This window comes from Aptenodytes patagonicus, chromosome 15, assembly GCF_965638725.1.
Source record: "Aptenodytes patagonicus chromosome 15, bAptPat1.pri.cur, whole genome shotgun sequence".
Lineage (NCBI taxonomy): Eukaryota > Metazoa > Chordata > Aves > Sphenisciformes > Spheniscidae > Aptenodytes > Aptenodytes patagonicus.
Genome location: NC_134963.1, coordinates 2,418,453 through 2,445,911, shown reverse-complemented (window position 1 = coordinate 2,445,911; position 27,459 = coordinate 2,418,453). Strand labels below are relative to the sequence as shown.

The 27,459-nt window shown below is 41.6% G+C and overlaps 1 protein-coding gene across 1 annotated transcript in view; it reads right to left on the bottom strand.

The window, feature by feature from the left end:
- The window catches only part of GALNT9 (polypeptide N-acetylgalactosaminyltransferase 9), a 227,167-nt gene extending 205,448 nt beyond the window's left edge, over positions 1–21,719 (bottom strand). The window contains exon 1 of the mRNA XM_076352635.1: positions 21,567–21,719. The gene's annotated coding sequence lies outside the window, so the exon portion shown is untranslated. The remainder of the gene's footprint in view (positions 1–21,566) is intronic.
- Positions 21,720–27,459: the final 5,740 nt, after the last annotated feature.

Below are 27,459 nucleotides of genomic sequence, written 5' to 3'. Positions count from 1 at the left end.
CTGCTCAGAGGATGAACCTCTCCCATTGGTGATAATCTTATCATATCATGTTTCTACCAGGCAGCATCTTAGTATCAACAGTGTTAATGATGGGTTCTAACTGGAAAGTTAAGAGATAGGATTGATCTTGGTAAATCTGTCTCATGCACTTGGTCTTCATTGAGATTTACTTCAGAGTACATCTATCTAATGCAGTTCTTTGCATGCTAGTCACTTGTAGGTAAAATATGGACACTTGCAGCAGTAGAGAGGAGCTCGCTGTTCCTCCAGGAAGCTGAATATACACCAATTCACCTGCTCCCCTTTCAGCCACTTATCCGTTCATTAACACTACCTTAGTGCTGCAGCCAAAACTCTCTTCATAGAATTAAAAAAAAAAAAAAAAGAGTAGGGATTTGTTTACAAATGTTCCTGCCCAAGCTTCTTTTCACAGGAACACTAGCTGTAGTACACGCACTTCAAGCACTGCCTACAGGCTCATGTACCACATGTAAATTAGCTCTTGAATAGAACTAGCTCTAGGGTTCCCTAGCAGGTAACAGCATCTTCTAAGCCTTTTGGCTAAGATCACTCACAGTATCACTTTGGTAAAAGATACATCATCTCCCATCAGGTTACGTCCTGCTTTTTACAGAGACGAAATGTAATGATCTAATAGGCCTCTTCCATCCCTAGCATTATTGAGTAGGATTTGAATAATTCAGACAAAAGTTAATTGTGGTCAGAATCAGTCCGATTACTTTCATTAGATGCAAGCCCTTTGTAGTGAAGAGGCAGGTTTTGTCTTCACTTTCCAAAAGAGCAGCAATATTTATCTGAAGGAACTAACATGCACCAGGTATCCTACAGCAGAGCCTCATGACATTCCACTGTGAGATAGAGTCACCAAAGCATACCCAAGGAAAAGATCTTGGCCACTTTCCCTCCTTATCGAGCACCACACTTTAAAATCTGTTTAATAGGGGTCTTTCTTCTTGCAAACACAGTCATGCTCCCCAATGCACTGCAAAAACCAAGGGCCCCCTTTTCTCTCACCCTGCTACCAGCTCCTACAGGGGAAAAAACATGCAGTATCAGTAACTTTGAGTTAAAATCCATCTTTTAACTCAAGTATCTGTCATGGCTATATCTGCTAGCTCATACAGATCTTTGCAAGAGCTTTAGCTTGTGCATGAAGCCATTTTGCAGCAGCCATCTGCATACAAATACAAGGTATATATTTCAGACCTCCCCTGAACACATGCACATGGTTATATCTAGACAAGTTTGCACGTGTAAAATCTGTCATCTGCCTGGGAAAGGGGGAGCGTGCTCGAAATCTTGCACTCAAATGGAGGCTGCCTTGAAACAGGAGCTTGCTTAGACATGTGCCGCTATTTCTGCTGAACAATAACACCTCTACAACAATAAGGAAAACTCAGAAGAAATCTGAGAACACAGAGTTTCAGGCATTGCTTAAGGTCTCTTGTAATATCACAGATTATTATCCCTCCATATTTGTTAGATGAGTTTGGGAGAAAGAGGAGGGATTGCTGAAAATTGGCTTTTAAATCTGGCTTCCCCTGAGAAAGATGGTCATGCTCTGACGTTTGTGGTATTACTTGATAAGCGGTGATTAAAACAGTAATCCTGAATTGTAATCAAAAAGCAGTCAAGGCTCTGAAATTACTTTTCACTAAGCTTTTTCCCCTTTCAAAGACAGCCCTGTATGGCAAAAGATAATAAAACCACAGATGCTGTTCCAATTTAATTTAGAAATATTTGATCCATTAATTTATAGTTTGGAAAGGTTTTTCCTCTTTTATTTGTCTTTCAATCCACATCAAAAGTGGGTCTACAGTCTAGGAGGATGGAGGAAATTCTTTTTGTCGTAGTCGTTCGCTCTGGAAGAATACCTGATATATTTCTATATCAGCACAGTATGAAGTAGTGAGAAGGTTTCCCCTTACCCAGTGAAGTGTAAGGTAAAATCAGCCTTACCCATGTTTTCCCAGGAAATAAAATGTCAGGCTGGTCCATGTGATTGCTAGCAGCGTAAAGCTTCTCCTAACTGAAATGGTTTTGAGATTTCTGAGAAACAAAGCTCATGCTGACTTGATGTCATGACCAGAGTTTACTGCTCTGACTTCAGGATGATCTCTGCAGGATCACTGGACGAAGACACCATACAGAGCGGCTGTATTCAACAACTTCTACTTCAGCCCATTCAGCCAGAGCAACTGCTATGTGTTCACGTTTCCCTCATCAGATGAAAAGCACAGGCAATAGCTCATGACAGTTTGATTTTCCACATAGCAAATGGTCAAACTAGCAATCAGTTTGTTTTCAATAATGATGTTTCTGGAAGAAAAATTATTAGAAATAGGATGGTCCAATACACATGCTTTTTAAAATTTCAGAGAGGTAAGTGCAAGACTCTCATTACGTTTGAAAATTTTCCCTAGTTCTGTACAACGATTTGTGGGTTTTTTCTCCTTTATGCTGATTTTGCAAGAAAACAGAAATAAAATTCACCAAGCTGTAAAAATCAATAGTGATGCTTTGTCCTGTGTAATAGAAAAACTGCAGAAGTTTATCAAGCTGAACTGCAAAATTCACAAAGGATAGCAGGTCATATCTGGGCACGGGAAGAACTCAAACCACTGTTTGTACGTCACAGTCTAGCCCCACACCCAAGTCTTTGTCTTTATTAGGGACACAATAAGGACACTACGCGGTGTTGCCTTTTCCCAAACATGCCCTTACAGCTCTGGAACCACACCTTTTTATTTTAGGGACAACTTAGAGATTTCCACTTAGTAAATGCTACTCACGGCATACCCTGAAACACAGTCACACAACTCACACCATGCCAGGTCTCGCATTTCCTCCAAAGATCAATTAAGTACTTTTCTAATTGTATCTCTCCACTTTAGTAGCTTACAGTGTGGCATTTCCCCACTGTACGTTTCATAAGGCCAACTGCCTCAGGAAACAGGATCAGCTGCTTCAGATGCAGTGGAAACATAGATCAGTCTGAGCCTGAGAGGCTGCAGATAAAGTGGAAAGCCTTTGAGAGCACCAGTCTTTGGAATAATGGTGGAGAGAGAGAGACAGTAAAGCTGTCTGTGCATGTTGATTAACCAGTCAAACTCATGAAAAGGCCCACTAATGAAACTTATATATCCTTGATTCACAGAACTTGATGAAATCAAAGCTACAACGCGAACTTTTCAAAAACAAATTTTCTCAGTGATAAATGTTTCCCTTCTGTTCCATTTAACAGCTGGGTAGTGAAGATGAAGACAAAGCACATGTTTTATCCATGGATTAAATTAAGCCCTGGATTACAGATCGTAATTGAGCACAATTATTCCAAAAGTACAAAAATTTAAGGTTGCCCTCATGAGGCAGAATTTGCCCCACAGAGTAGCATTAACATGATCAAAATGGTTATGTTTTACTAATGCACATTCTGGCATTCTATTTTCAAGCAGCTAGAAAAACATCTTCAATTTCTTGTGGAGGAACAAAAAATCCCAAGATACCTTTATGTTTTATGTTAGTCTATAAAACTAGCAAAGTGTAAATTCTATAAAATGGCTTTTAATCTAGCACAAGTTTACTTTATACTGCATGATACAATCATCTAGAACAAATGTTGTGGATTAAATTTGGAAAATAAGATGAAACCTAAAAACCCCTCTCTTTTAATGTCTGGAGAACAAACCCCAGCTGCCCTTCATAATCAAGACTTGAAAACAACAGAATATGCTATTAGCAATGCTGGTCAGGTTAGCATTTCTCTCCATCGAAGGAAAATTCCTACTATTCTTTGCTCACATGAGTGTTACTACTCATGTCAGTAGGGCAAACAAGATTTGACTTACAGAAAAATTCTTATATGCAGGATCTGTGATAAATACAAATGCCTGTTTATCACTTTATTATTCAATCTTATGATCTTACACTTGTGTAATTCTAGTGAAATAAATGTAATGCAAAAATGAAATAAGAAAGGCATGAATTAGAGTCTGTGTCAGAAATCATAAAAATCAGGACTACATCAAGGAGAAGGAGATTTACTTTTGAGCACTGAGTTCATGTCCTTTAGAGACAAAAAATGAACTCCGGACAATAGGTAAAAGCTGCTAAGCAGACATTGTGTGTGCTATGAGGACATGCAACTCCCTCATCATTTCTAAAGGCATCAGCTCCCAAAATATGGAAAATCACCGTTGAGCAGCATCCTCAAAAAACCAACAGCTTGTTACATCACGATTTACTAGACTAAAACGTAGGTTTTGCCTGCTCAGCTCGCTCAGGTTGCACGCAATAGCTGAGAGAGCCCATTGGTAGTGGTGGTCACGTATAAACCCCAGTCAGCAGAAACAGCACAGCATGTGTCACACTCACAGAACACGCCTGTGTTGTCTGGGCTATACTATAAACACATGTGGGAGCATAACTTAGAGATTTCACCCCCAGGAGTAACTGGCATACTGCAAAGCCAACTAGCGTTGTTCAGCATATCTGATGGACTATCTGGGAACTGCGAAAGGCACCATCCAAGCTACAACAGTGCTATAACACGTAACCTGGAACATTTAATCACACTGGACCAGTGAAAAACAAGCCATTCTGAGAAGGACATGTCACACAAGATCACTGGATTTTTTAAAAGAAGTATGACATGGGTCAAAACGTCAGTGTATCATGTGTGACATAACAAAAGTGAAAAAATTCAAAGGCAAAATTGACTCCATTACATTTGTCTTACCAATAGCAAGAAGTATCTGACTCATCAGAAGATGATTTTGTCCAGCCTCTCCAGAAAGATGGACGTGAACATATTCAGTACCCCTCAGGATGATTTGGGATGCTGGGAACACCCAGAGCCCCAGAGAGCAATGGGGACCCATTTTGCTAGGCAGCAAGGGACACTAGACTTCCTTTAGAAGTACATGAGTGATTACAGATAGAGACAGGGGAGAGCGAAAACCCGGTTCGGTGTTAAGGTGAATGTAGTATTTATAGTAACAGTGGTTGCAGTACATCAGCTCCCTTACTGCTAAAGTGGAAAGGAACACACATTCAGAAATAGGAGAGATGGCAGCAGGAGAAGGATATGATTACGTGGTTTAACCTCAGCCAACAACTAAGCCCCACCCAGCCGCTCGATCACTCCCCCCGCCCCGGTGGGATGGGGGAGAGAATTGGAAGAGTAAAAGTGAGAAAACTCGTGGGTTGAGATAAGAAGTTTAATAATTGAAATAAAGTAAAATAGTAGTAATAATAATAATAGAAGAAGAATATACAAAGCAGCTGAAGCCCAATGCAATTGCTCACCACCTGCCGACCAATGCCCAGCCAGTCCCCGAGCAGCGGCCCCCCCGGCCAGCTTTCCCCCAGTTTCTGTACTGAGCATGACGTCCCATGGTATGGAATGTCCCTTTGGCCAGTTTGGGTCAGCTGTCCTGGCTGTGCCCCCTCCCAGCTTCTTGTGCACCTCCTCGCTGGCAGAGTGTGGGAAGCTGGAAAGTCCTTGACTTAGTGTAAACACTGCTCAGCAACAACTAAAACATGGGTGTGTTATCACATTATTCTCATGCTAAATCCAAAACACAGCACTGTACCAGCTGCTAGGAAGGAAATTAACTCTATCCCAGCCAAAACCAGGACAGATTATTACAGTGGAGGGGCTTGGTTTGACGGACTGGAGGAGAGGAAGCCCTCCTTAATGTATAAAGCAGTCAGAATAACAAAATAAGAAGATAACTCCATTCAAGACACAAACACTAGTAAGACTGTCTCTAGGACAAAAAACAAGAACACAAAAGGTAGAATGGAACATGAGAATAGGGAACGCCTAGAAGGAAATCTTGGTTGTGCAGAGAATGAAACTACACCTTAGACATGCTGGATAGGAAGACGATAAACCAAAGGAGGCTGAAAAATACACCAAGGAATGCCATAAAACCCATAGCACTCTCAACCCATGTGGCACTGACAAAGAGCATTCTTGGGTTAACCTTCTTTGTGTTTCTGGGATTTTTTTGATTATTGCTTATTGAATGGAGACAATTTTGTCTCCACTGTAATAAATATAAAAATATACTAATCATTTCAATGCACAATGAACATTCCTGTCTGACTTCTGTAAGACACAGGCATCTCCAGACATGGACAGGGACTGTATGTACCCACATACCATACGCACGCACGAACGCATGCATATATACACCATACAGAAACTTGGATAAAGGTTAGATTGTGTCATTAAACTGCATTTAGGATCCTTCATCACACATCAGGATCTTACTGCACTAGAGACTTACAAACACAAACCAAAGCAAGAGCTCCAAACATAACAGAAGACGAACAAATGGTGGATCACAAGGAAGGAAGCAAGACATTACTGGCTGTCAAAAAACTTAATTTAAGCAAATATGCACTCTGGTTGTGGTCAATTTTTCTTTGCATCACAGCAAAGGACAGTTTGAAAAGTATGATTTGAAAGAAATTAACAGTAAATCTGTATGGACTTTTAACAGAAAGCTTTTCTGATTCATCTCAGAAATCACAGGTCCTACCTCCCTCCACAAATACTTCAAACTTGCTGTAACAGCAGCTCTGCATATATTCATATATAAGGCAGAACACAGCTGTGTGTCCAGTTGTGCCTCTCCTGGCAAACAAGTGAATTGGGGTCATGATTTACAAAAAGAGGAAATCCTCACGCTACATTCAAAAGGTAAATAATGACTCTGACCTACTGTTCTGACCCAAGACAGTGCAGGCTGTCCCTTATCCATCACTTACTCTCGTAGCATACAGAGCAGTACAATCTGGGGAGTAAATTAATCACTTTCTCTTTCTGCAGTACACAGAATATGGACTGCTCGAGTGAGTGACTACTTCTTTATAAGATAAAGTTAATCAATAAAGATAATTAGACACTTCTGGTTAATATGTCTGTGTCACTGAAAAATGCACATAAAGTCCTGCCACCCCCTATTGAAATAGAAACAAACGCTGGAACAAATCCAACTGGTATAAAAATGATCTAACTGTATGGAATTTAAAAACTCAGATTAAAAATATTGTATGGTTCACTCCAACCTGAACATTTCTGAATTTCAGAGGAAATCACGCACTACCTTATCTCCCACAGTCTGAGTCACGAGGTTAAACCTCTGTGTTCACCTGGAGCCATCCTGATTTTAGTGGCTCTTTGAGGAATTTGTGGCAAGTGTCAATTTGTCAAATCCCTCGAGCTGGCAGCTGGCATCTTGGCAAAACTGGCTGAGATAAAACCCAGCTCTGTTTTGGGCACAAGGGTCCAGCCACAAAAAAAGCGCCCTTACAAAACTAGAGCCTTCTTCACTATTTTTGGGCCATCTCTTACACAGCAGTTACAAAACCGGAGGCTGATTAACCTCACCCCAACCCCATAACCTCTGCCTGCTCAGGCTTCCTTTGATGCAAAGGGAGATTTAAGCAGGGGCAGTTTGTCCAGAGCACAAACAAGTTCAAAGGTGCCCACATCGCTCCCTCAGAGAAGTCTTTTTTTCCAATTGCTTCTGTGGCACCTACAGCTTTTATTTTTAATTCCTGTGAGCCACACAGTTCGTCTCAGATCGCTTCTCAGCTCTGAACAGGGAGGGCAAGATAAACCTCTTCAGCTAACAACGAGAAATCTATGGTGATGGACAACCAGCAGATCATCTAGCTAATCTCCACTTGTCCCACTTTAACTGAAGCTTTTCGCAAACAAGTATCGATCCATTGTTCCACAGTCACAAATCCTCAAGTAATTCTCTGTGAAAAGAAGCGCTTCTTTTTGTGAGGAGAGGGGAAGCTTTCTTTTAACCAGAAGAGAGAAAGAAAAAAAATAAATCTTTCTGCAGCACCAGCAGCCGCACAGAAACTTTGCTTCTGCCCACAGACCAAGAGCGCTCTCTCATGAAGTCATACAAGCGTATCTTTTGCTTCCACTTCTCCTAGTTAACATTTTATCCCCAAATAGGATTTGGATACACCAAAGTTTTCTTACGGGCTCTGAACATCAATTTTACTTTTATTATAGTTGTGCTATTGAGTGTATTCTGCTTTCCTCGCGCACACAGCACCTTTTCACTGGGGCTGCACTATAAGCCTTTCCTGACTTACTTTCGCTTCTGTACAATATTCTTCTTTCTTGCTTCAAAATGAAGGTAACAGACAGTGCTGTGACTCCATTTCAGCTGCCATCCTCTTATTTATGCAGGTCCCAATATGCAGCCACATACAGCAGTAGCTGGTCAGAGTTCCAGGGATGGTTTGTCATTGCCTGGTAAAATAACTAAGTCTAGCTTTTCATAAATAAATAAGAAATAGTATCAGCTTTCATAGAAGGGGGGAAAAAACAACAACAAAACCCAACCAAAACCAAGCAGGAGCCCTTGCCAGAGAAAGCTTGTACAGGGAACAACTACTTTGCTTTTCCCCTTCACCATTTGAACGGTAACACCGTTTCTTTTCTACCAGCAGATCTCAGCATGTCTGCACTGATGTGATTTTCACAAAAGTGGCTGAATTCTTAAAAAAAAAAAAAAAAAACCAAACCAACCTGCTAAAAAAAATAACAAGTGTTAGGCTGGAGGTGGGGTTGCATAACATTGTGAGATGATGATCACAGCCCAGACGAAACAGTCGGAGAACTGTAAGAACAAGGACAACTGGGCCACCAAGCCCTTGTGATGGAAATCACGCTAGGATGCTCCACATCGCTATAGGGTCTCACCGATTTGCACCAGAACGGTGCTCCGGTTCAATGGGAAAGGGGCTGAAGAAGCTCAGGCAGGACAGTGCCTAGAGTTTATCATCACAACACAGCATAAACAGGAGAAAAGGGAGGCAGGAGATGAGCTCAACCCCTCTATTTTATTTTATTAAACAAACAAAAATTTTGGCTAATAAAAAAAAAAAAGGGACACATTTCAGTTTTCTTGCAGATCGCTTCAGAAATTAAACTTACTCAGTATCTGGTCCCGACTAAGGGGAACTCAAAAGATCTCTGTTGCTTTTGGAAATTTAACTTGTGTTAGCAGGTGAATCTCTCACCAGAAATTACAGGTCTTCAAACACGAGTTGTGGGTGAGACTTTATTGCCTGCATTACAAAAAGGGAAAGCAGATGATCACCATCTGATCCTGAAGACAATGAATTAAGTATTTTTTCAGGAGAACAGACACTTACAGTCCAGAAGAATAAGAAGGGAAATGCTCAGTTCCTGCCATTTTTAGTATTACTTTTTTTTTTTTGGTTCTTATTCGACTCCAGATTCTGAGGTCAGAGACAATTTCACTGCAATCAAAATGCCAGATCTACCAAAGATTATTCCACATCCTCATGTCACCCAGAAAAGCAACTTAATTGTTTTCATTATCTTTGGAGTTTTATTATTCTAGTTATCTGTGTGCTTTTATTATCCTAAATATTGATCTTTCCTTCTAATTAAGCCTATAATTAAGATAGGAAGATATTGAGTCTGTTTGTAACAAATGGCAACCAAGAGAGTATAAAGCAAACTAACACCTTGGTGCCATGGAGGGAGACGGAATCAAACATCTGGAAAACTTCCAAACCTCTGAATTTTATTTCTAGAGTGCGAGAATCTGAATTTTTTGTTAATTGCAGTTTCCACAAACAACCAAGGACCAATCCATTGCCAACTTACTGACACAGACAGCTGGACCGCAAGGGCTTTGAAGGGAAGAGACTTTGCATTCTGTACTTGAGCTAAACTTTGCACAATGCTCTCCCGGCCCAGAACTGCTGTGTGCGTCACTGCAATGCAAAGGATCAGCAAACAAATGATTCTCTTCTGCGTCTTGTTGTACTCTTCTGCTTCAGTGCTGAAAAAGTCATCATGGCATGTCATATTTCATTTGGAAAATCTATTTTGCATGGTTTCTTCTACAATTTGCATGTGCTTTGCTTGCTTTTCACAGCATTTCACGTCGCGGGCATTTGTAGGAAAGTAAGAACATACATAGTAACAAGTAACATTCAGCGACATGCAGTCCAGCTGCCTTTCTGTTCAAATTTGTTCTTGTTCCCACTGAACCAGGACTCCGATGCTAGACAGCAGTGGAAGTAATGCTGAACTGTCATATGTAATTATTGTAATAATGACATATTAATAGTAATAATGGAGCATTAATGTGTTTTGTAAACCTTTCCAAAATAAAAAAGTAACGTATAAACATAGACTATTAACAATTCTGTGGCAAATACATGATTAGCTCTTTATGACGTACGATAATATTTTTCTCTTGTATTTTCTTCACAAAAAGACCCTGTTAAATATTTATGCAATAAAATAGATGAAGGTGATGATGCTACAGAGCAAACAATTAGGCTTTCTTAACAAATTCTTCCAGCCAAGTAAATTATATCACATATTCCTGAATTTTGAAATCTTTCTCCTTTAATTATTTGAAGTTATATTCCAGGATGGTATCTGGCTTTTGGTATATTGTTTTGAATGGAATTATGTAGACAAAACTAAAAACAAAATTCAGGATAATGATCCTTATCCTAGAGTGGGTATAGGAATACTGAAAACAGTTCAAACCAACATACGGGCTCCTGCGTCTCATCTTCTAATGCGCATTTGTGATTTTGGACGAAGATGTGTAGGCCTTCAGCAGAAATAAAAGTCCTATTCAACTATTTTCCATCCCGGAGTGGGGGGAACAAAAGATGGATCTTTTGCAGCTGTCTGAGCAAGCAATGGTAGAGCGAGACATTGCACCAAATGAAGCGAATTCATCCTTACAGACAGCAGAAACTGGTAATTATTTTTAGACTCATGTTTTCTGATTAGCAAGAAGTAGCTCTGCCACAACTGCTGCAGCAGGACAGCCTTTGCTGGCTTCCGTAGGGGATCTTCAGAACCACATTATTGTTTCTAGAGCAGGACACGCTACAAAGTCCTATTAATAACACAGTATATAAAATTCTGACAGTCCCAACGGCTTTATTTGTAAAGCATGCAAAATCCCTTAGTCAGAGATGGAGAAACATCCACTATCAAGCTGAGTTCTGCTGACAAAACATTATTGTGATACCTGAAGAAGTACAAATGGTCATTTAATTCCTGAGGAGGTATATTCCAAGCATCTCTGCAAGAGCTAAAAGAAATTTCTGACTTTAATTCTAGGGCATATCTCAGAGAATGGCAGCCTGGCCAGACGCTACCACTTTGCATCTTCCAGTTCACATTCAGATTCAGCTGACTGCACACAAATTGTATACTGGGAAATTCAAAGGAGCCTTCTGCATTGTAACTGCTTTATCACCTGCACGAGTAGCTCTGTGCTGCCCATCTGACATCAATTCATTTTTAAGCTTCAATCTTAAAAGCAGATGCACAGCTTCAAAACCTCCTGGTCTATCGCATACGGAGATGCCATCTGATCTGTTACTGCTCCAGTATGACCAAGTCACCCAGCTCTTTCCTTCAAGGTCCACTGAATGCCAAGACAAAATGAACTTGGTGATAGAGGAGGGAGGAAGTTCAGATTTGCTTTTCATTCTGCCATGACTAAGAGGATGAATAGGCAATAGATGCTTATTCTTAAGTACCACATAATATTAAGAAGCATAAGAAATGCATGTAAAAGAGAAGTGTAGCTGAACAGATGAATCACTCACACAATAACCAGCATGTTCCTTTATTTTTCATTAAGAAGCCTGAAGTGCCTGTTCTCTCCTAAGGCCATCTGTGCACAGCCGACGGTTCTCCAGGAACAAGAGCAGCATGTTTACTTACCACCCTGGTTTCTTTCTTCAGTTTTGCTCTGCATCAGAACTGGACAGGTAAATGAAAGTAGCCTCCTGAAACTTTCTACCCGTTCAGATAAATAAAGCACTCAAGTTTTAGATTGGCCCTGGATTACGCAGCCAGAACGTGCATATGTAAAAGTTCAGGTGCAGGTTTTCGTGAACAATGAATTGGAGAAACACGATTGAAACATGAAGCAATTACTATAACTGATAGAGAAAAATCCTGTAGATCAGGGTCCCAAGGGAGAGGAAAAAAAAAGTCCTATGGGGTGCTTTAAAACTTGGTGTTTAGCTACCCACTAGATTCAGAAAGATGGTACAATCATTTCCATGGCTTTTATTCTACAACCAGGTCCAGCCACAAAGCAAAACTGTGGAAAGCATATTTCTCACAATATTTCTAGCCTTGGTGTGCCCATCATCACTAAAAAGCCAGCAAGAACAACTCAAAAGAGCTTCCTCAGAGCAAAGAAAAGGAAGGTCTTGTTACAGAAGATCCTATATCAAAATCCTGGCTATCACAAGTCAATTAGCAGCTTCAGCATGTGATAATTATGTGACCTAGCCTTCTCCCTGCATCATGCTTCCTCAGTCATGCATAGGTAATGCTCACTTCACCCTTACTTTATCTCGTCTATCAGGTCTAAGCTTTTCAGGACAGCGACCATGCTACTAAATGACCCTGTGGCTCCCACAACATGAACGGAAGCCCGCATTTGTAACTGTGCGAGAAACAAAAGGAAATATAAAATGAACATGAGGGGACATCAGGCAAAAGACGACTATTCAAATATTTTAAGGCCATTACCTTAAGTCTATAACAGCTTTCAAGCTCATATAGATCTTTATAGTGGCAAATCTTTACTTTGGATAAAGATATCAAGATTGGAGTAATGTATTTAGACCCCTCTATACCTGGGTATGGTCCATGCCAAGTTCCACATCTTTGACAGAACATGTACAAGGCCTCTGAAAATAATCCAGTCTAGATAAGAGCGTTTGTCAACAGTCTTAAGCCATTCATATGAGCAAATGGTCATAACCTGACAAGGCTTCCCAGATAGTGAAATGAAGTCTTAATAACAAACCTAAGATATCAGTCCTCTGATAAACCGAAGGATAACACAAAAGCCACACTGCTGCTGTTAAAACAGCATTGCTCTGAGAAACCTCCAGTGCTAAACATGAGTCACGTTGACTTCGCACTTGCAGCAAGCGTCCTGGGTGATTCAGAATCTGCTAAGATTACAAATCACCCTTCAGATGTGGTGCTGCTGGTGCTTCAGGAAAGGTTTCAAAGGAAACTGTATCTACAGGCCTGGAAGGTATTTTCTTCTCTTTCGGTGTTATTAACACAGAGTTTAGACCAGATTAAAGTATCTACTCTGCATACGCAAGGGTCTTCTGTTTTACTGAATTGCTCCCATGCTGCACTAAGAACTTGTATTTGCGCAAAGTTTATATTTCAGAAAGGCATCTGGCTGCAGCTAAAGACTGCTGGAGATGGGGAAGCCATCACTTCCTTCTGGACCTTGTGAAACCCTGGGTCTTTGCTTTGTGCAGTCAACCTCAGTAGTAAAGCTGCCTCAGGATATATTATGTAATTAAACAGATGAACCCACACTTTATTTTGTCCGCTGAACACACAGGGCCCTTTTCAATGCTCTCAGATGTGTACATCATCCTAGGGGATTGCAATACCCTGTCTGTACTGCTCCAGTTCCACTATTTTTGCCACTAAAGGAGCCATTCTGATATCAGAGGTAAGTCCATGAAGGTTAGATCACACCACTATAAAGCACACAAGGTAGTATCCTTTTACTCAGATTACTCCTCTAACATGCTGAAAAAGGAAATTCTTATTGAGAAGAGTGGATACGAATCAGCACACAGCTTGTTGATGATAAGAAATTGGCAGTTGTTTAGCCCGGTCACCCAAAGACATATCAAAGTCTCAACAAGGAAATCTAATTGTAGCATGATTAATGCCAGCCGTTTTCTCTTTACCAACCCCCCCCCCCCCCCCCCCCCCATGCTTCCAAGGTTGGCATTTTTCCACCCTGGCATCTATAATATAGTTAATGCTGTGTGGCTAAAAGGCGGAAGCAGAAATGAAAGAATGTGTGCATAACGCCAGGTGGAAACAGAAGAATGCAGGGTATAAGTTGCCTGTGAAATGGAGATGATTATAGACAGTGCAATTAGCAATCTGTGTATCTGCCTTGCTATGACTCCCCAGGTCAGAATACACTCATATCGCTGCAGTGTTGAAGAAAGCATTTCTTTGCTATTGCAAGAGGATATGAAACAAAAAACCTCCAAATAATCCAACCCCAAAACCATGTATGTATCAGTTAGTGGCAAACACAAGAGGACCCCACTACAGTGTTGATGTTACTACAGTGAAGACTACAGCAATAAAACTGCCCCACACCTACACTGAGTAGAAATATTTTTCCTTTCCAAGTTAAGGGTGCATGAACGCTCCACTCGCCTGCAGTGAAAAGATTCCTTTAATTTAAACTGAATTCAAGGAGTTATAACACTGCACATTTTCTCACATCTTTGCTCAGTTAGGTGCATTTCCATTTTTTCACTTGTGCCCAATAGCTGCTCTCTCTGCAAACAGCCCTACGGAGATCAACAGGCAGAATTTTCACCTTTACTGAGCAAGAGCACATGAGGATACCCAAATCAAAGAGGCCACAAAAAGAAAGATGGGAGGATTTGGTTCTTCATGACTGATGCACCAAACTGATTTTCACACCACTCTGAGAGCATTAGCTTGGGACTGACTTTTCATGAAGGCCTTGGTCCAGCAAGCCCATGACCAAAAGCTGAAGTAATGATGGGATTATTGACACCTCTGAAGTAAGGCAAGTGCTTTTCTGAACTGGCAAAAACAAACAAACAAACACAACAACAACTGCCCCCCCCCAAAAAAGAAAAAAAAAACAACGCCCAAAAAACCCACACAGAGGCAGCTAGGACAGGAGAGGTGATGAAATCCTCTGTATTATCTTCAGCACTTTCTTTTTTCAATCTTCAGGTTTTACATGCACAAAAATCTCAGAGGAATACTACTCATTTTCTGTATCTGTTCTCTCTGAATGTGGCTGTGTGTTTCTTTTTTTAAAACAATTTAATATATTCTTAACATGAAACATTTAATGTCTGTTGCACAAATGTGTAATAAAATTCAGCCCTGTGGCTCTTTAACTGTCAAGCTAAATAGGATCCATTTGAAACAAATGTGCAGCTTTAAAATTTCTTCATCTGAATGTTCCTGTCTTCGAAGGGAGCAATTCTCTTCTCCCGTCCCCTACAGAACAACAGGGATTGAGAGGAGCAGTAGGAGGGAATCTTTCAGCTTTGGTTTTGTTTTGCCAACCCAGGGTTTTAGATGGCAGAGCTGTACCCTACTGCATTGAAGAAAATGAATCCTTCCTTAGGGGCATTGATTTTAGCAGGTATTAGAAGTATACACAAATAGAAGAAGAAAAGCAGCCCCAGACTTTTTCAAAAGAAGGAAACCAAAGGGATTGAGATATGGGACAAGGGATAACTACTGCTAAGGGAAGTCTTTTCCTAACCTAGATCTCACATCACTCAAGGCCAGTTTACTACCATATACAAACATAAAGGAATTATTAGTGGTTGAAGGGGGTCCTCTACACCACCACTGAGAACCCAGCTGTCTTTTATCCCCAGGAGAAGCAGCCTTTTGGTGGACAAGCCACGTTTCTAAGGTCGTGGAACGGAGGTGCATCTGAACCACTGAAGGCTGAAGGCTGCCTGGCTTTACCGTCTACACTTCACCATTGAGTACTTCAGATTAAGCTCTAGACTGATCCCCATAGACTGAGCACCCCTTAGCGGTTGGAGCGTATCTTCCAATTCAGTTCTGTGTGAATTAAAGTGGGAACGATTGGGAGATTTACTTCAAAAGTATGTTCCTGATCCAACCTAAAACAGTAGTATAGATGCAGCCATAAACACCCAGGAATATCAGGCCAAACACTGCTGCAATCAACTATTTTCCTGTCAAACATAAGAGAGTTACAATTCTTACAGGCTCCAAAGCTAAGCAAGTTTTGTTAATATTAATGTAGTGTTAAGACAGGAGTCAACAAATTGTTTTATTATTACACATAATGTTTCAAACTGTTTTCCTAACACGTGAGTTAGGCTTTAGTCTTTGAAGAGGGCTGTTTGTTCAGCAGTCACCCTTGGAGAAAATCAGTGGTGGTTAGCAGAGCTTTCTTTCTGGGGATTTTTTCCTACCCTCTCTAAAGCTGTAAGCAATTTTTAGGCTAGGGAAGCTTCCCAGAAAGGTATCATTAGCTTTCAAGGTGGCATTTCTGGAAGACAGAATTATCAGAGTACTTGCTTTGTGATGGCCTCTGTTCCAGCACTGCCACAGGTATGTAAATAAAGAGAGATGCATTTAATATACTGATTCTCTGTTGTCTCCTCCACAGGGAAACCGATCTGCAAATCTCAGGTATCTTAAACATGCAGCAGCTGCACTATACAATGTCCAGAAGAGAAACCTCCACTCTCTGAATAGTCAAGCATCTTTTTACTTTGAAAGAGAAAAATATCTGATTATAAAAGCACATGCTGCAAGTAATATTGGATTTAACAGGTTTTGTGATTAAGCACGTACATGCAGCTTTGCAGGTGGAGAACAGACTAATGTGACTTAAATGGTACACTTTAAAAGAGAAAAGCTATTAAGCCTTCATTTTGTTAAGTGTGTAACTAGGGAGTTTTAAACACAAAGAGGGAGAGAGAAGGATGTCATTCACACAGGAACCTTGGTCTCACTTACCACACTGAGCTTGCAAACAAAGCTTATATCTAACTGATTTTGGAACTGCGTTGAGTAAAATTAGACAAAGCTACAGCCAGAATAAACATTTCTTTTAAATGAATCATGATATAAAAGCACTAATTTATGTTTCTAATTAACTTTCCTCAAACAAATTATAATCACATTTCTAATAATTAGCATTTCTGGTTTGCAAGCACGTATTAGCCACTTCATTCTTATGCAGCATGAGAATAAAAGCTGAGAGTAGAAAATAAGTCAATAAACCCAACAAGCCTTCAATGCTGCAAAATACAGAATGAAAAGGACAATGGTAACTTCCAGTGATGTGTAAAGCCCTATGGGGCTTTTGAGTTTTAATTGGGTAGCAAAGATTTCTACAACACCAGCTATCATCAATTACATAATGCCTCGCATCCTTCTTTTATCTGTGGCCATTTCTGTGGTATTCTTGTAAACTGAGGCTCTTTCTGAGCTCTTAGCAACAAGGTTTGTGTTACGTCACTCATTGTGAGGGCATAACGTGAACCCCCCTCACACTGGCAGAGTCCTGATGCATAGACTGCTGTGGAAACAATCATTGCTCAGATGAGAAATAAAAAGCTGACATCATAAATACATGTTATTAGTCCAAGGTACCTCAGGAACGTGCTGCAGAGTGCTGGTAAATTGTGGGAAGGTGTAAAGCTCTGGGCAAAACCATTCTGTGGAGCAACATGGCTGTTTCAATGGAAAATTTTTCACAACCCCTCTCTCCTCGGTCACACACTTACGGAATGGACGCAGAATACTACGCAGTGCTCTTTATGCGTGTTTCTGCAGCACCAGGTGCCTCAGTTGAAGCATTGGTAAAAATATAGTTGTTGTAAAAGAAGAGAGAAAGTTAAGCCCTCTCTAAAGCACTCACAAGATAGGTCCAACACTGTACTACCAGTCTGGTATTGCAGACCAAAACACAAAGGCTGAGCGGGTATAAAGTCTCAATAACGTATGACCCCACCTTTCATCTCCGCAATGACACTCTCTGCTAAAGCCGCATAAGCCCAGAGTCATTCAGCTGACTGCAGAGGAGTTCTCTCTGAGCACATCCAGTATCAGAATGAGGTTCTCTCATTCCTCTTGGCTTACACATCACTTCACAATAATGCCTTCAATACTAGTATTTTAAAACGTCCCACTTTTTTCAGCCAGTAGGTTGTACTGGTAACCTTTGGTAGAGTTCAGCTGTAACCAATACAGAAATACACGCACAGTTCCTTGCCACAAATCCGCAGTGCTGCATTTACATTAACAAAAGTCACATTCATTGAGAGATGGTATGGTCTAAAAGATCCAGCACACCACAGCTATTCCAGAGACCTTATTTCATCCCTTTCTGGCTCTTTTCCCAGTACATAAGATTCCTGAGCAAGGCACTTGCCATCTGAGCATTTGACGGCCGTCACACAACACGGCCCGCGGTGTTTCCTTTGCCCTTTACGACAGCGATGAGCTTTAAGTGCTCACGCTGTTCAGCACAACCTGATCCCTCTACATGTAGGCATTTTAAAACTGCTCAAGCTCCGAAGTGGTCAGATGCATCTGTATGCAATCACAATGTTGCAGTCACCATGCCCTGTTAATTTAAGGCCTTGGGTGGAAGGGTACCATTACGTAATCCTTCTTGCTTAGTGATTTACAAAGTCCTAATGCAGGATAACATCAATGTCTGTCCCTAAAATTCCTTCTACTTCTTATTCTGCTGTTCTGTCTATCCACACTTTTTCCTTTTATTTTTTCTAAATAGGAACGTGTTTAAATAGCTCTTTCACATATTGATTAGGCCAGTACTTGAAGAAGAAGGGAGGTGATTGATGAATATACCTGTTCATTTAAAGTAGGTCTGAGGCAGCAGTGAAATTAGTTGCTGACTTAAGTAATTTAGTCACAAAATTATGCTCATGCAAGTAGCAAATAGAGTATTTCTGCTGTGCAGTCAGAAAGTCAACTTTTGATGCTCAGAACAAAAAAGAAGAAATTCTGCATGTGACTTCTTTACAGCAACTTGGACGGATCAGTGACTATCTGGTGGATTTATGCAGGAAACCCATAGAGTTAAGGGCTGACAAACCACTGCTATTTAGCCAGTGACAAACCATCCCATGTAGAATTTGTGAAGCTGTTACGTACTGACTGAGGAATAGTACTTTTCCAAGTACACATCGAAAAAAGGAAAAAAGGACTTTTTCCTTTCCAAGTACACATCGAGGCTAGAAAGAATTACAGTGCTATATAAACATAGCGAAACCTGTTCTGAGCACCTTGACACATTGATAAGACAGAAGCTGCCTTCGAAGGACTTAAAAATATCTCTGTCTTGATTGTGCTGGGTTTCTAATGGAGGTACAGCAGAAATGCTTTCACGGTTTTGGTAACAGCTTTAGGCAGGCAGTTGCCTAAACAAATTCAGATGTCTTAAAAGGACAGAAAAGTAGACATGCTGCTTGACTCTGTGGAAAGGAAGGCTGGCCCCATGTTTACACAGCCGTTGTCTTTTCTATAGGGCAACTAGGCCCCTAAGGTGAAATACTTATTCTCCATTTATGGGACAGGCATGCCATGCTGCTGAGGATGTGAGTGTACTTTTTGGTAGTCCATACAGAACAGCTCTGTATCTGTACCACATTTGTACTACTGCAGCATTGACGCACCTTTGTCAAGTATCATTAGGCTGTGTGGTGTGGTCGACACACTGGAGGGAAGGGATGCCATCCAGAGGGACCTTGACAGGCTTGAAAGGTGGGCTCATGTGAACCTCATGAAGTTCCACAAGGCCAAGTGCAAGGTCCTGCACCTGGGTTGGGCAATCCCAAGCACAAATACAGGCTGAGCTGAGAATGGATTGAGAGCAGCCCTGAGGAGAAGGACTTGGGAGTGTTGGTTGATGAGAAGCTCAACATGACCCAGCAATGTGCACTTGCAGCCCAGAAAGCCAACCATATCCTGGGCTGCATCAAAAGCAGCGCGGCCAGCAGGTCGAGGGAGGTGATTCTCCCCCTCTACTCTGCTCTGGTGAGACCCCACCTGGAGTACTGCATTCAGCTCTGGGGCCCCCAACATAAGAAGGACACTGACCTGTTGGAGTGAGTCCAGAGGAGGGCCACGAAGATGATCAGAGGGCTGGAGCACCTCTCCTATGAAGACAGGCTGAGAGAGTTGGGGTTGTTCAGCCTGGAGAAGAGAAGGCTACGGGGAGACCTTATAGCAGCCTTCCAGTACCTGAAGGGGGCCTACAAGAAAGCTGGAGAGGGACTTTTTACAAGGGCGTGTAGTGATAGGACAAGGGGTAATGGCTTTAAACTGAAAGAGGGTAGATTCAGATTAGCTATAAGGAAGAAATTCTTCACTATGAGGGTGGTGAGGCACTGGAAGAGGTTGTCCAGAGAAGTTGTAGATGCCCCATCCCTAGAAGTGTTCAAGGTCAGGCTGGATGGGGCTTTGAGCAACCTGGTCTAGTGGAAGGTGTCCCTGCCCATGGCAGGTGGGTTGGAACTAGATGATCTTTAAGGTGCCTTCCAACCCAAACCATTCTATGATTCTACATGAATACAGACCGAAACTCTCCCTGCATCCCACAGAGACCAGTGGTCTCCTGGTTTCAGCTGCGATAGAGTTAATTTTCTTCCTAGTAGCTGGTATGGTGCTCACTTTTACTCTCCTGATTCTCTCCCCCATCCTACCACAGGGGGGGAGGAGAGTGAGCGAGCGGCTGTGTGGCGCTCAGTTGCCGGATGAGGTTAAACCACAACAAGTGGTCAGAGGGACAGGTTCACCAGGAGCTCAATGACACAGCAGCAACTCCTTTTCTCCGCTCTCACCACTGCTCAGCATGAGCCAGATGCGGTGATGCAGCAGCAGTCACCATCTCCTCTGCTCCTCCCTCACAGTGCACACCTTGCCACCACCGTTCTCTGGATTTTATATAGCCGATTTACACCAGCAAAAGGCTTAGTATAGATGCAGTTACAGCAGCAAAAAAAAAACTTTATTAGTGCCCTCTATTTTGCTGGAGGAACTGGAGTTCACTTCATCATCTACTGAGAAGTTTACCAGTGCATTTTAAACCCTCTTATTGAAGAAGCTTTTTGTGTCAATGAGGCACTTCTGCTCCTATATTTTGTACCAGTTTTTAAGCATAGCCATATCAGCAAAGACCTTCTGGCACATTGAGACACCCAAAGACAAGTACACAGACGACGAGCAGACTAGAAAGCACAAGGAAGCCCGAGTCAGCATAGTGCTGTCTTGCTTAGTGCTCTCAAAAATGTTTTACTGGGACAAACATTTCCAATTCCCCTTGCAGCGAGGACAAAAGTCACCTCTTCTGCACGCAACACAGCCATTTGCATTGCAAGAGCAGTATTCGAAGCCTCCTGAGCATCCTCAGGTCTGGTGCTAAGGTCCGGGGGAATCCAGAAGCCCTTCCTGAGAGCCAGGGCTTGCTCTGCTCCCGGCTGCCCAGAGCCTGTGCATCCCTCTTATGAGCTTGTCAGCAGGCAGATGGGATTTTAGTAACGGCAACTGGTAGGTCTATAATAATAAATCTTAGCAGAATTAGGTAACAAAAAGAAAAGTATAATTGCTGAGCTTCTCAGCAAGTTTTTGGAACATTTCATTTAAGCAGGGTGGCTGGCCAAGTTTTCTTCAGGCAGCTATAAATATAAGAATTGAATATCAGTATGAAAGAATATTTAGGCAAACTGTTACAGCAGAAACCTGGTGATGGAGTGGGTCTCACCTCTCAGCTCCAGGTACTTCAATTTTAAGTCTTATTAAGTCATTGTCACACAGAAAAAGTGGCAAGTACAACAGCATAAAGACAAACAAACAGTGGGTATATCCTCACCGCAAAAGATGGCTGAAGTGATCAGTGCCTTACCTGGCCTAATCTATGTTACAGTTTCAGCAGCACCCACTGCAAAGCTGCATCTGTGTCACCAGGGTGCACCTTCCAGATCCTGCAGTCTCATCACTCAGTGACTGGGCAGAGCTGTCCAGAAAGTTGGTCCGTCATGAGAAATTCTGAAAAAATCTGACAGAGAAGACAACACATTGTTGTTCAAATTCAAAATTATTGTTATTTATTTTCAGGAAAACAAAGAACAAATCAAGAACAAGTTCATTTTTCAACCTCACCACCAGGCCCATCCCCACCAGACACACAGACATCTGATGAAATCAAAGGCAAGGGAGGCATTGCAGATGAATGATTATCTCAGCCCAAATTCTGGCAGCTCTGGGCAAGCATTTAAGCTACTGCTCAGCCTGGAGGATCGGAAAAGTGCTTCCCTGAGAGCCTTACTGCTCCTATGCAGCAAGGGTTACTCGGGGGGGTTAGCTGGCACCAGCCACTGCCAGAGAGGAGACAAGATGGGACCCGGACCCAAGAAAGCAGCTTTTACATTCCCAACAAGCTAACGTGTGCTACAGGAATGCAATAAACAATGATTACAACCTGCATATGCTACTTCTCTGGTTTTCTATCACTTAGTGTTTGGGGTCCCTTTCCTCCAAATCAGAAGCAAGTGGCCTGGCACACATCGAGAATAAATATTTAAAACACCAATGCAAAGACAACCTCCCTCTTCTTTCTTTGCCGATCTCTATCTTTCAGCACCGCTAACAGGTCTGCTGTTTACAGAGCGGTGACAAAACCTGATTAGGGATGCAGCTTTAAAAAAAAAAAAAAAAAAAGATGTGGGGAAAGGAAGGAGCAGACATCCTTGAGATCAGATGATTCCCCAAAATGTTTGATCCCTCACATCAAGTACAGTGTTTTTCCTCCCACTGTGCACGTGTGTGTGTGCATCTGCACCAGTTTACTGGCAGGTACCCCGGTCCTTAGAATTCCTGATCACAGTCACAGGAGAATCATAGCAGAAAGGAACAAACATTGTCCATTAAAAGACAGCCTTGAGTTGTTGTTTTGCCAGTTTTCTTGCTTTAGGCTAATACTTTGGTGTTCATTCAAACCACTGAAGTCTCTTATCAGGGACAGCACAGCATAGAACTTGAAATGGAAAAACACAGGCAATCCGAGTTTCCTCAGAAAATATTAGAAGGAAAACTTTGAAATGTCTTAATTTTAAACTTCTTTCTCTTCACAATTATCTCTTCCTAAAAGTAAAGCAATGACAGTAAAGTGACCAAGAAAGAAAAAAAAAAGGCGGGGGGGAAGGAAAAGAAACTAAAAAAAGGGGAGGCAGAAGAAAAGAAAAACCTGGGAAGAAAAGATTACTTCCCCTGGGTTTCTATTCCGCTTTCTCATATATATCATCTTCCTAACCACAGAACAGGAAAATGATCTTCTGATCTTCTATTAATCACATTAAGTTTAACCATCCATTAAAAAGTATTTTAATATTACCTGTCTCACAAAACAGAAAAATCTCAGACAGACATCTCATTTTCCTGATGCACCCACCTTCCTTCATGAAATAAAGTTTATATCCAAGGAAATCTAGGAATAAATGAGGGTCTGTATCATCCTACTACCAAACTCTGATAACCTGGATTTGCTAATGATGGGAATGTAATAGTAGAACTAAAATTTCCACCAGAGCACACCGGGTTTTTTCCTTTCTCACTATTCGTATGGACTCAGCAGCCCATAGCGAGAAGCAGAGCCCACGATTAGCGCAATGTCGCAGCCAGGTACCTCACCCAGGGCTGGGGGTCCCTTTCTTGGTCTGCTTGTCAACCTTGAAGCTGTCCTTGACTGATCTGTGCCTGTAGAGTAGCAAAACCCACTTCCCTTACCACATGTTGTGCAATTTCCAGATGCAAAGCTGCCTAAAACAGCGCTACAGAGCAAGTGCTCTCATACACTTGCCTGTTAGCTAACAGAGCTCACGTCATACTGCAGCTCAGCATTTGACTAATTCGACGGACTATAAGAGATGGAGAAATCCAAGTCCCCCCCATTATTTAGCAGGCCTTGAGGTGTAAAATCATTGTAGCAACCTGCCAAAAGAATCTCATCTTTTAAACTCTTATTTTGAACCCATTTGGGTTTTCAGGTAACCAAGAAACTCATCTTTATTTGTAGGCAATTTGTTTTACAGCTGCCTGTAATCTCCCAACTTCCAGACTGAAAATAATTTAAAAACAAATGAGCTTCCCTGCAGATAAAATTCAGAATCTCTCTGAGCTTTCAAGGTAATAAAACTAAAAGGCAATGTTAAGTTGAAAGGGGAGATGAAAACCAGAGGAAAACGGAAAGTCCCATAAAGTTCAGAATTTAACCTTAAGGCTACAAGAATTGGGCAGAGAGTAAATTCTTCATTTCTATATGCTGTTCTATGGAATTGGGATGAGGGCAGCAGTGGAGCACAGGATCTGTATCCTGTTAGCACTGTTCATATTCTCGTGTGTTTTTGTATGTGTGTGTCTGTACTCCAGCTGGGCCTAGTGCCATCACATATTATATATTCGCAGCTTCAGACTTTACAGCCAAGATTTTCAAAAAGCTCTAGTAGCTTGAGGTACCTCCAACGCTGAAACATCCTAAGGCGAGCAGCCTGGCAGCACTTTTAGTAAAGTAGGCCCTTTTGAGGTTTCTCAGACTGGATGCTCAAATAGGCTGGTACCCCATAACCATTAGTTTGTGACAAAACCTGGCAGTAGCATGAGGCACATTTCCATATACATAAACTGCCGATGGAGTTGGTAGGCGGTTTTGGTTGGACGTTTCAATAATACCTGATATCAAATACAGGCTAATTGTAAACCTGCCTCTCTTTTCTCCAGTACTTTAGCGTTTTAATGAACTGCACCAAAAAGCTTTGCAGGAACACTCTGCATACTGTGGCCTGTCACCTGTGAAACGCCTTCTCGCTTTGTTGGTCGGTAGCACTAACCCCATGGTGCACCACGACAGCGGCTCCTCTGTGATGGACTGCAGAAGCACGGCCTGTTGGTGTCAGTGGTATAGCACAGTTTCCACTCTGACTTTTACAGGATACAGCCCACGTGAACTAGTGCAGAGACATGATACAAGAAACTAGATATAGACCCAGTGTAGGATCAAATTCCCCTCCTGACAAGCGATGGGATCTTTTCCACTGAACACAGAACCACATTCTTTGGTCTGTCTCTGCAGAATTTACCACTCTCATCTTTGCTTCAGTTCATACAGATGCTTAAAGCCCACTTTGAGAACACAAGGCAATTGCACGTCTTGTTTGTCTAATGCCAAGCATTAACACAAATTATTCATTTTTTCTACTATTTTTACAGATTCTTACAGACTTGCAAAAGTTTTCCCATGTATGCGTGATAATTGCAATTATACTCAGCATATGATTTTGTCACTTTTATAAAGTTTCCCTCTTAACTTGAAAAAGTGCCTTGAAAACAAGTGCAAACATCCTTAATCGTATTCTCTTTCCCTACTTCCATGAAAATTCAGCATTCTTGTTTAGGCTCACAACACTCTTTACCTTTTCCTTCCCCAAAAATTTGTCTGCCACATATATGCTGCAAACGTCCCTCTCCATGACAGTTCGGCTGCACTGGGCATCGTACCGTGGAGGGAACCGTACACCGGTGGCTGCGGGGGAACTGCTCGCTCTCTTTTACTCTACAACCTCCGACAGCCTTAGCACATATAAGAAAAAGACTTATGTCATCTTTTCTGATTAATACACTGGGTAACAAGCTGCCACTGCTGTGAAAAGTAGCTATTTTATTGGAGAAATGGAAGGTGCCTTTAACATAATAAACAGGGAGGACAGGATAGAGCAAGACTGTTAGGCGAGAAAAGGAAAACGGCTTGCCCAAGAAGAGGTTACACCTCAGCACGTTTTGTAAGGCTTTGCATATATGCAAATGTCTCCCTGCGTTTCTGCACATCAGCACAATGTAAAAGACTAGATAAGTCTGTAGGGGGGAGGAAAAAAAAATTAGGTCAGCAAAGGAACTCATGTACACACAACTGTTCCAAAAAATTAGAAAGAAAAAGGGAGAAAGTGGGCAGCGCAATCATTTGCATGGACTGATTATAGATCTCATATCCTGGCATTTCAGCAAGGCAGGCTGGGAAAGTCAGCTGCATGACAAAAGAGCAGGATACTGATAGGGTTGCTGTTGAAGGAGTACAAGGAATAAAAGACACTGGCTTCTTGCAACAAAACCAAACCCTTTGAATCCCCGTCTTCTCCCCACACCCAACTGTTACGAGAACAGAAAGAGACGGTACTCTGGCATTAAAAATATCGGCACCATGCCCCCCTAAATCATTTGTGCAAAGCAAACGGGTACCATACAATGGCACCACATCTACAGCGCATCCTGAAATCAGCCCATGCAGACACAGCACCCCAGTACTGATAGCCCAGACAGCTTGGCATGGAGAGCATTGTGCCAGGTGTGATAGAGCCAGCCATGCAGACTTCCCAGGCAACACACGTACCCATTTCAGGCAGGCTAAGAGGGTACGGATCTTGAAATCACAGCCTTGACTCTGCAACAAGACATAACATCTTTCTCACTGCACTCCTATGTAAGAAGAGCATGAAAAAGCCCAGGGACCCAACTCCTGATAGCAGCAGTAATTCAGCCTATGAAAAGTAATAATCCAAGAGAGTTTAAAACAATCATGAAATTAAAGAATTTGAGATCAGTCAAGGAGCAAATATGGTTTTTTACACACTTCCAGGTTGCTGTTTCTAAGAGCACATGCAGTGACATAAATTCATGCTAAACAATTTTTGTGCTCCAGTAACCAAGCAATGACTTCAATGTCACACGTTACAAAGGTGTTACCCCATAAAGGGCACAAGACCCTTGCGGCAGCTCAATATTAAAACACTGAAATAAACACTGTGTGTTTTCTTTTGCAGGGAGAAGGAAAAAAACACTGTTTGACCTTCAACTCAGCAGCTTCTTCTGCACCTACCACAATCCTAAGGCTAAAAAACATACTCCCTTTTCCCAAAAGAAGGAGGAAGATCCATATCTAGCAAACAGACAGATCAAATGAATCACCATTTGTAGAGAAGTGACTATCAACATGCGACTGAGGGGTATATGATCCTGTTTGCAACATCAGAACAACGGCGAAGCTTCACTGGAAAGATCCCATTAGTTTTATCTCACAGCGGAACCTCAAAGCTGCCCTAAAGGCACAACGTATCCACAAAGAAACATTTCTTAGCAAGATCCAGACATCTTTCTCTCTCTCTCCAGTTTGTAAGGTTTCACCATTGTCAAGAAAGATTTCCAAAATGAACTTTTATTTTTCCATTTTAAACTGAATGAATGAAAATAAAAAGTAGAATAGAATTATCCTCAGTTCACTGATCCACACCAGCAGATGTCTGGCGCTCACTCTCTTTCTCTCCAAAAGAATTCATAGCACGATGCTCTAGGATGTGTCTCAGCCTACTAAACCTGCATTGTCTGACTGTAAAATATATGGCTTTGCACTTGTGTTTTGAGCCTCATAAACATTTGTGAGTATATTTAAAAATCGAAGTAAATGCATAATGCATGTTTTCTGCTACATTGTCTTCAGTTACTTAATTAAACGCATCTTCTCAGGAATATGATAAATGTAATTATTTCCATTGGATCAGCCAACTCAGCATGCTAGTACTGGATTATCTCATCTTTCTCTAAAAAAAAAAAAAAAAAAAAAAAAAAGAAAACAAAAAGAAAGAAAGAAAACAGCAGAATTCCCAGCCCAGGACCAAGTGCCAAGCAGGACTGTGAGAGGGGTCGGAGAACGCAGTATGATAAAGCGTTGCCACATCATTTGGGAGAGGAGAACT